A 9,703-nucleotide genomic window follows, 5' to 3' on the forward strand; every position below is an offset into this window, starting at 1 on the left:
GAAATCCTTATTGTAACTAACAACTAAGGCAGAACGAGTATGAATTCATCTTCACATTCTTCAACTTCGGGTTAAAGATAACTCAACAACATAACGAATGACGATTGATAACCAAATTATTGTTTCCCTTGGTATGGAACAATAATGAGAATTTGACATGATAATATTCCATATTTACTTCCACTAATATACAAACTAATATTTGTATTCCAACTACGATATTCATGCCTTCTTGTGTCTTTCCAACCAAACACCGATTAATTGAAAAACAATCTACGAAGGTCTTTCAAACATTTCACAAGAATATGGTACGAAGTATAGAGAATAAATAAACTTACTTGAATCCATGCATAGGGTTTATGCTCCAATAAGTGTCCATATCAAATCTCCAATGTAGAGCACCAAAACATCAAGATCATACATCTTGACCACATCGAATGAAAATCACCTGATATAATCCCATTCCTTTAGAAGTACGCTTTACTTTGCTTTGTTCCCGATACCGTTGAAACCAAATCTCATATTTATTTGAAAACATCAAACTCTGCATCTTCGGAAGCTGTAACATCAAATCCTCACATACTTGATGAAACCAAATCCTTCATCTTCAAAAAATTTCTGCCGATCCAGAAAACTCAAAACTTCTCTCTTCAAATCTTCTACCCAGCCTAAATCTCTGATACCAATTGTTGGGGTTCAGGGCCATCTACATGCTAATACTGCGGAAACAAAATAGCTAACAAGAAACACTTGATCTCTCGGATTGCTCCATAAACCTCACTACGATCTATTATAAGAAGAAGAGAAAGAGAACCACATAGATGCAAGCCATAAACAAAGAAACAAGAAGTAAAGTATTCACAGATTTAACGTGGTTCAACAATATACACAATGTGTGAATATTGTCTACTTCCACCAAACGGCTACGACCTCTTTATTCATTATAGAATCACCACTGAGAATTACACAACTGATTGACTAATCAACCCATCGACTCACCATAACGTGACCGAACACAAGAACTCTCACAAGCACTCTATAAGATCCAAAGTAGCGTCTTCACCCATACGAGATAACATTTACCACATTATCTACCACAACGAGATGATCTTCTCTGCACATCCTGATATAGATTACCATGGACGCCTTTAGCTCAACACCAATAATCTAATCCAGCACCGCCAAGATGATCTTCTCCTCAACAAGATGTCTTGACAACATCTCCATATGTATACTCCATAACGACATATCTTCCAACATCGATAAGTATCCCATAAGCACCATAGTGGTGTACTCCTTCCACCATTAGGTCTCTCTATAACCACCTCAATAGATGGGATGAATCCCTCACATATCTACGAGATTTACATTGAGGATTCCATGACTAAAACACTTATCCTATACCTCCTTATATAGGAGTCACAAACTTGGTTCCCAAGTCTTGGCCTCCTTGGATTAGGAAACCGATTCATACTAGGAAACTATGGTAAATTTAGGTATCCCATATTACTATGGAAGTTGACCCTAATTAGGAAACCCACTGTTTCCCTACAAATTGGTCAGCTTTCTACACAAGATTCTCTTCTTCTTTTTCTAAACTAAACACAAAACAATCCGAATATACTCCAATTCTTATAATTACTCTGTGATTTGTTGTACTTTACGTAATCAGTTTGAAGTATGGTAATCTAGAGATGACATCAAGAATTTTTGGTGTAATTCATTTTATTGGTTGATAACCCGTTTGTTTTTTCCTGACTCACGCTCACCGTCTGGACTCCTGACTCGTCACGATCACATGCCAGACCGTATTTCTTTTCTTTTTTTGATTTTACCACAATCTGACTCGCCACAATCCCTGACTCGACCCCTGGAGTCCGGTACCAAAATACCCCTCTGACTCGTGGGGCTTGACATAAGGATCAAAATGTCCTCGATCTTTTAAAACCAAAGTTTCATTTTCTTTTTCATTTCTCTTCTTTCTTCAACAGGGTAAGAAAATGGAAGAATTAAAAAACCCTAGAGGCTAGATCCCAATCTCTCTCAGGCGATCTCCTTCCAAGAAGATTATAGTTGTGAATTGAGATCTCCTTGGGAACATGGGTTTTCTGCTTTTGATGTTGTTGTTACATGGCTATTATTTCATCTTCTAATTTGAGTTCTTACATGGCTTTCAATGGAGAAGGGTTTTCTGCTGTGTGAAGGTATAACTGTATTCCATGTACATTTTGTTAAGAAATTGGGTTTTTTAGACCAATGGTAATTAGGTGTTTGTGTTCATTGGGAACCCTAATGAACATTATGAAAGAAAGGGGCAATAATTTTCTGGAATCCTTGAATGTAGTCAACACCTGCATTATCTGTTTCAATTTATGCATCTGTCCAGTTATTGCTTTTAACCCATCTCATTGCTTCCAACATTGCCCAAGCTTCAGCTTGATGTGCATTTTGTGTACTTGTTAATTGTATTTTGTGTACCTGTAAGAGTTCCTTCACTGCCACGTATAATCCTGCATCATTTTTGGTTAGTGAAGCAAGTCCTGATAAGTATAGACTCTAGACCTGTATTGTTGTTTATCCGCTTTGAAAGTTCATATTTCCATTCTAGTAATATATGAACTGTATGCGAAACTTGTTGTCTGCCATGTTTCAATTTTTCCTCGTCTTGCATCTGTTTTACTTTATATTAGTTCTCTATGGAGAAGGAGAAGAAAAAGGATGAGGCACGTAAGATTAATTTTAGGACTACCCCAGATTTTAGAAAGTCATTTATTGAACAATGTTTGGCGCAAATGAATGAGTATGGGTATGCAGGAACTTTGTGGAAAACATACTTAATTGGATAACTTGTGCGAACAATAGATTGGATGAGAAATGTAAAGACTGTTAAATTTCCAATGGATTGGATGAGAAACATAACAAGAAATGTGCAGATAGTATAGCAAAGTGGATAAGAGTGGAGTGTGTACAAGTTTTTGGGTTCGGGGACCACTCTATTAGTGTTGAACAGCCAGTCATGTGTGTGCACAAGTAGATTTGAACAGTGGTGATTGGGAACATCCAATGTAGTTTATGTATTTATGCTTCCCATATATATAAAAGAAGAACTGATGAATGATATTCCCATGTTTTTATAATTTTATTAGCATTTGTATTTTACGGTCATTGACCAGAGTATTTGAGAAAGTAACCAACTTGTGAAATCTAACAGTAGATCCAGAAGAGAAAGTTATGGTGATTTCTGTTGATGAGAACCCTTCAATTGTAGTGTAGGAAGCTGCATCAGTTATTTCATCTCAAATAAATGTTCCAATTGAAGAAGTAAGTAACAAATATTATGAATATCATTTTAACTTCAGATAATTTCTAGTCATGCATGTTTATGGAATCTGGGTTTGTTGCTTTTCATTCAATCACAAATAAGAATATTGTTTTTATGTATCAAATCAAAGAATAACCAATTATAACCACTATCTTATGTAGAATATAATATAAAGTTCCTAGTATTTAGAATTCTAGTGGTGATCATGAAGCCGAACTGTTCTCTTTAGGTTTCAAACTCGTTGGAAATTTGTAATTTAGCAGGAAAGTTAGGACCTGCACTGTTCTACAGATTGGATTTGGGTTTGATGAATAAAAAATCCAAATCCTTGGTAAGGTTTGTGTGGCTGATCTTTGATCTAATGGAATGCAGTGATTCGGAATATTGACCAGGACACATCCTCCAATAGATTGGATGAGAAATGTAAAGACAACAATATTTCCAATGTACATGCTCAAATCAAATGATTTGAGAATTTTTTTTAGCCCCCCTTGTTTGAATTGCTGGTTTCACCACTGGCTAGCTTTATTCTTTTGTGAGTGGCAAATGTTCTCGACAGAAACATTTACTTGGATGGAGAATCATGTGGTTGTTTTTGCGTATTATTACTTTTCTTATGTTTATGTCTAACGACTCTAATATTGCAGGATGCAGGATCATCTGGTACAAAGCCAATCGACAATTTGGAGCGGCTAGGTGCTGGACAGCTTATGCAGACTCAATAATCGATGCTGAGGCACAAGCTTTGTCCTCTGCAATTCTCTGGTCTTCACAAAGCTGCAAAAGGTTATATATGTGTCTGACAATCTATCCCTAGTCAATTGAATCAATGGAGCAACTTCGTCACTGCACTGGACGAAATTCTCTCTTGTTCATAACTGTAAAGTAGGCCTAGCTTCCCTTGTAGCATCTTGTTGTGTGTTTGTAAATAGTAAATGCCTTAGCGAAACTAGCACGGAAAAATCATGTAACTAAGGAATGGTGTGTGTTTCCTTCTGAAGTAATTTCTGCAGAAACTCCTTTTGGTGTGTAATTTTCCCTTTTTAATAAATAACATTTGCTTTCAAAAAAGGGTGCGGATCAATTAACGAAGGATTTTGACAAAGCCTTTGTGATCTGAGTCAGATACAGATGATTCTGGTGATCTGAGTCAGATCCAGACGACTCAAATCTGGGAAAACACAAACAAACCCAGTTAGAAGGCAATAGTTTTAGTAAACCACAAATTTACCGTGGCTTAAAGTATTTTTGCTTTTCTTTTTGAAGCTCCAAGTTACAAGTACAACAGCCGAATATATCGTACTACGACTACATCATTTTAGGTGGAGTGGAGGAACTGCGGGGGTGTCCCTTCTTCAAACAGCAAAGTGTTGTTAATAGTAACGGGAGGATTACTCGAATAACAAATTTAGGTCCATTTTGCTTGTGATGGGGTTCCTAATGCGCGTGCATGAGATGGGTTACTTGACAATGGATTTACTTGTGATCGTATAAATGGTAGTACTAAAGCTGGTGGTTCAATCTTTGACCGTGATGTTTAGAAGCAAAGGTACGCAACTACGCATGGATTTTACCAAATGTATTGAAAATTTCATGCCCCTTGGACTTCGACTGTTGGCATTAACTGAGCTGACTCCGTAAAAACGTCCGAGTCCATCTCAAACCGATCAACCCAGTTTTTAAGCTAGGAGAACAATATGAGAGCATGATTATTTTGGGTTAATGTTGACAGTAAAAGAAAAGTGTTATTCGCCGACCGATGTGTCAGGCGTAAAACGCAGGGCCTACTTGAACATCATAATCTCAGCACATTGGGAAATCATCATGCATTATATGTAAAACTGATTTCGATGGCACATATAAAATCCAGAATTTGCAGCTCTTCTTATTGCTCGGTAGCATTTATAAGGCACGGATAGCTTTTCTGAACTTCAGCAAAACTATGTATACCAAGGTTTACAAAGCTTTTCTGATTCTTCTAATTCTAGCTGCTCTCCTCCAATATCCTGCCCATAATGTTTGGGTCCTGTAAACTTCACGAAATAATGAGAAAGAAGACCTGAAGAAGGGAGTTCAGCTAAAGAATCAACTTTTATTTTATCTTTAACAAGAGTTGACAGTCGGCAAAAGTTCTTTAACATGAGAATGACTCACATGAAAAGAAAACAAAATGTAGTACTCAAAAGCACTTGGTAAACTCTCTCAAACCACCACATAGGTTTATTTACTCTGAATCCTTGGCATCATCACCATTTTTATCCTCAGACTTCTTCTTCTTCTTCTTCAGTGGTGACTCTTCTCGGGAGTTTCTGTTGGCTTCCTGCTTAGCCTTAAACTCTTTCCCACAGCGATCAACTAATTCCGCATACCCCAAAATAGAACTTTACAAGGACAAGAATGAAAAGTACTAATATTACAGAATTATCAAAGAAATTTCACAAAATTAGTGCCATCTGATTAAATAAACTAATAACAAATACCATATCAAGACTTATGAACCCACATGGAAAACTTTAAATCCCCAGAATTATCAAAGAAATTTCAGTCCATCAAACTGGGCACACCGACCATGATATGTAAATGACAATGTGCAAAATAGAAGTAATCCTTTCAGAATCACTTGAGAAACAAAGAAAGCATAAAATTTCCTTTGTGAAACGGCAATGAGACCCTAACAATCACCAAATTCAAGAAAGGTGTCTAACTGACAGCAAAAATTTATAAAGGGATCAATCAAGATATCTGATCTTGTTTTAGGTATAGGCCCATCATATACCCAGGTAAACATTCATGTCCAAGTAATTCTGGAAACAGATTTCTTAAGAGTGCTGTTTTTGGAAGATTACAAGCATAGGGTAGATTATTTTCTTAGAATGACTAGTAAGTAGTAATCCTAATTGTTAGCACTATTATTTTTTTCGTTTAGCTATTGTCATTGGGGTCTAAGATTGATACCAATTCTATTGACCTTAACAGATCAAACTCAGCTAAGGCCACGATAGAAAAGAAGACAGAAGTTAGGCCTGGCTACAATAATATTAGCATACACTACAAACCATCAACTAGCTTCATCCACCCTCCTCTCAGAAACAACTTCCATAACAATTCATTCAAATGAAAGAAGAAAAGAAACTTCAATTGAAGGCAAGTGTGCATACCAGTCTCTTTGCTTCTATCAACTTTATCCTTATCCACTATCAAGTATCAAGCCATAGTTTTCGTCAATCACCTTAGCTTTGGTTTCAACATTCTCCTTACTATTATCCTCCTCTACAATCTTCACTAGTTCCTCCTTCAGGGATTTCCTGTTGGCCTCATCCCCATGTCTAACACTCGAATAATGCGAGCGTACAATGCTGGTTTTATCATCACAAAGAAACAAATTTAGCATGAGAAGAAAACTGAATATAGGCGAGCTGAACCACGAACGAGTAAACAAAAAAAAAATGACGATATGTTGAATTAACAATTTAAATTTAAATTAAATATGGAAAACTTAAAATTCCCAGAATTAACAGACAGTGGTCCATTCATAATGACGATGTGTTGAACAGAGATGTAATATTTTGTGAATGATGATCCTAATATCATGGCCAAACAATAAAACCGTCTCAACAATTGTAGGGTTGTAATTGCCCATACGGGGATCCGCGGGTTATGCAAGAATCACGCATGATTACAATCCACGCTAAGCAAATAATATGAAACTGTAATAGGTTTTCTTTTTACAGGACAACCCAATTGGTAATAGTGGTGTTTAAGTTGAAGGTGGTGATAGGGATTGTAGCCTCAGATATTTAATATATTATATTTACAGAACCCAAGAGTACGATATAAAGTGAATATGAGCAGCTAACCAGGTGATGATGATATGTTACTACTTGATAAACAAAGAAAGCATAATAATACCCAAATTGGAAGCCATAACAATCACCAAATTCAAGAAAGGCATCTAAGGGGGAGCCAAAATTTAGGCCTGGCTACAAGCCTAACACTGGGTACACAGTACAATTTGGCATACGTAGTAAACAAAAAAGAATGGATGCTAATGCAAACCAAACACTCCTACAACAATTCATTCAAACTAAAAAAACACAGTAGAAAGCAAGAAGCCAAGCACACTTACCAGTATGTTCGGTACTACCAAACTTAGCCTCCTCCACTATAAGACCATCGTCTTTATCAATCACCTTCGGTTCGGCCTCATCGTTCTGCTCATTAATTTCCTCCACGAAAATCTTTGGTAGTTCCTCTTTTAGGAGTTTTCTGCTGGCCTAGTTTCCAGCATCTAACGCAAAAATAACATGAGCATATAATGAGTTGGATAAAATAAATAAAAGTGCGTTCATTCATCATGTCTAACGTGTGCCCGAGAAAGAAATTCATCTGATGGTTTATGAATCAACATGCAAAACTTGAATCTTCAGGATTAGCCGAAATGTTCAGTTCATAATTCGATATAATTAACACAACATATGTCAACGGCAATGTGTAGAATAGATGTAATATTTTCTGAAACATTTAGAAACAAAAGAAAGAGCATAAATTTCTATAGTGATGTAACCATCTGCAAGGGCAAAATCAAAGCCAGGTGGGCATGGCTATTAATACCAAAAAACAAAATAAAATAATAAAAATTAAGTAATTAAAAAATTCGGTGTTGTTTTTATGTAATTTTAGTTAAGTTCCTTGGTTTTCATACATGAACTATTCACTGCTCAAACTGCAGAACAGATTCTGAACATCTATGTGCCATTAAGAAGTCCAACATGATAAGCTGATATGGACTAAGCACCCTAATGCAAAAAATTTCCAGAAAATGCTAAGGACTGAACATTCCACTTCCACAAATTCTCAAAATGAGGAGATCAACTGGACAAGATTTTGGAGTATCAAAGACATCCCTCCTAAAATCCAAATCTTATGTGGAGAGTAATCCAAAAAGGGTCTGCTTATTGCTACAAACATTCCCAGGTTTCAATCAAGACTGCAGGTTGTGCAACAATGCCTTAGAAAACTTGGAGCACCGGTTCAGTTATTGTCCTCTGGCAAAGACTATTCTGTTTGCTTCTCCCATGAACTACAGGTCTTTTCTTAACCCAAATTTCTCTATTAAAAGATGCGTTGCTGATTGGTTGGAGGAAGGGAATGTGTTTAATACTTTCAACTAGGCGGGTAGCTTATTCTGAGCCATCTGAAGTGCAAACAAACGATGCTAATTTCAATAACGTGAAGCCTGATGTGAGGAAAATTATTAGTAATACTGATTATTGGCATCAAAAGTTGAAGATTGTTTGAATTCTGAAGAATCTATTGCTAATTTGCTATAGTTGAAAACAGTCTTTATACCAAGTTCTGTCAGTAAGTGGTGCTCTCTAGAAGAAGATGAAATAAAAATCAATGTTGATGGGGCTTTTGTTTTGGGCTACACAGGTGATTGCATCACAACTCGAAGACAACATTAACTCCACAGAACATTAAAATTGTGGCAGGAATATGTGGCTCATTTGGATCTTTCTAATGGGTCAGTGAAACAAAATGGTGACCACTCAAAGCCATGAATATATTTTCAAATTTGCGCAACCCACGACAGTTAAACCTTGATTACTAGTTTCTTCCCAGAAATTGGAAGATGCATAGTAAATATTTAAATAGCATAAAAACTACTAGCTAAGACAGATTGAAGATACAGTAAATGAAAAAATTATCAAGTTATACAGACAAACCTTCATTTTCCGGATCATCTCTACTTACCAGACCCATGTATGTCAAACCCATTCATTCCACATTGACCAATGAATATCTCACATCAATTCCTATTTCATGGGGAAATATCTCACATCAATGTTCAAAACCTTCCCGTAACTCGTATGTAAAGCTTCTCTATCTTCTAGACTTTCATCTATATACAATTTATGGGTATTTATCTTAATAACCAAGAACGAGAGCGGGATCGGAAGCGGGAGCGAGATCGGAAGCGAGATTCGTAAAATTTTCAAAAAATAAGATACGAGGAGCGTGTCGGGAACCTAAATTAGGTTTCATAGGAATAGTAGTAACTACTAATTTTGTTGCAGTATCTCATTTGTTCAAGTTCTTTTTCTTTTTCCGTCTTTTGGGAGCATTTTAAAGCTAATTTTATGCTTTTGTGCAAGGGAAGATGTTGGGCTTGGGCTCGGGGTCAAACTTAGCGAGTACGCACAAGATGTTTTTAATGAACGATCTTTTAGGGATTATGGTTTTTTTTTAGGGGACCATGATTTTATTAGACCACCTTCCCTATAGTTATAAGAGGTGTCCTAAAGCGTTGAAATGACTAACCTACCCTTGACCTAATTTAATTTAAAATCAACCTAATAACCACCTATATATATATATATA

The 9,703-nt window shown here is 36.3% G+C and overlaps 2 long non-coding RNA genes across 3 annotated transcripts; one reads left to right on the forward strand and one right to left on the reverse strand.

Annotated features, from left to right (window-relative positions):
* Positions 1-1,965: 1,965 nt before the first annotated feature.
* Positions 1,966-4,393, forward strand: LOC113273562. The gene is made up of 2 exons (XR_003322478.1): positions 1,966-2,204; positions 3,970-4,393. It is a non-coding gene; the product is annotated as an uncharacterized LOC113273562 (long non-coding RNA).
* Positions 4,394-5,394: 1,001 nt separating this feature from the next.
* Positions 5,395-9,399, reverse strand: LOC113274830. 2 transcript variants are annotated; one of them, XR_003323278.1, is made up of 4 exons: positions 9,077-9,399; positions 7,449-7,610; positions 6,481-6,678; positions 5,395-5,703 (listed from the first exon to the last, which is right to left on the reverse strand). It is a non-coding gene; the product is annotated as an uncharacterized LOC113274830 (long non-coding RNA). The 2 variants fall into 2 exon arrangements; XR_003323279.1 differs by having other exon boundaries at positions 9,049-9,399.
* Positions 9,400-9,703: the final 304 nt, after the last annotated feature.

Source organism: Papaver somniferum, chromosome 4 (assembly GCF_003573695.1).
Source record: "Papaver somniferum cultivar HN1 chromosome 4, ASM357369v1, whole genome shotgun sequence".
In the NCBI taxonomy this organism is placed as follows: domain Eukaryota; kingdom Viridiplantae; phylum Streptophyta; class Magnoliopsida; order Ranunculales; family Papaveraceae; genus Papaver; species Papaver somniferum.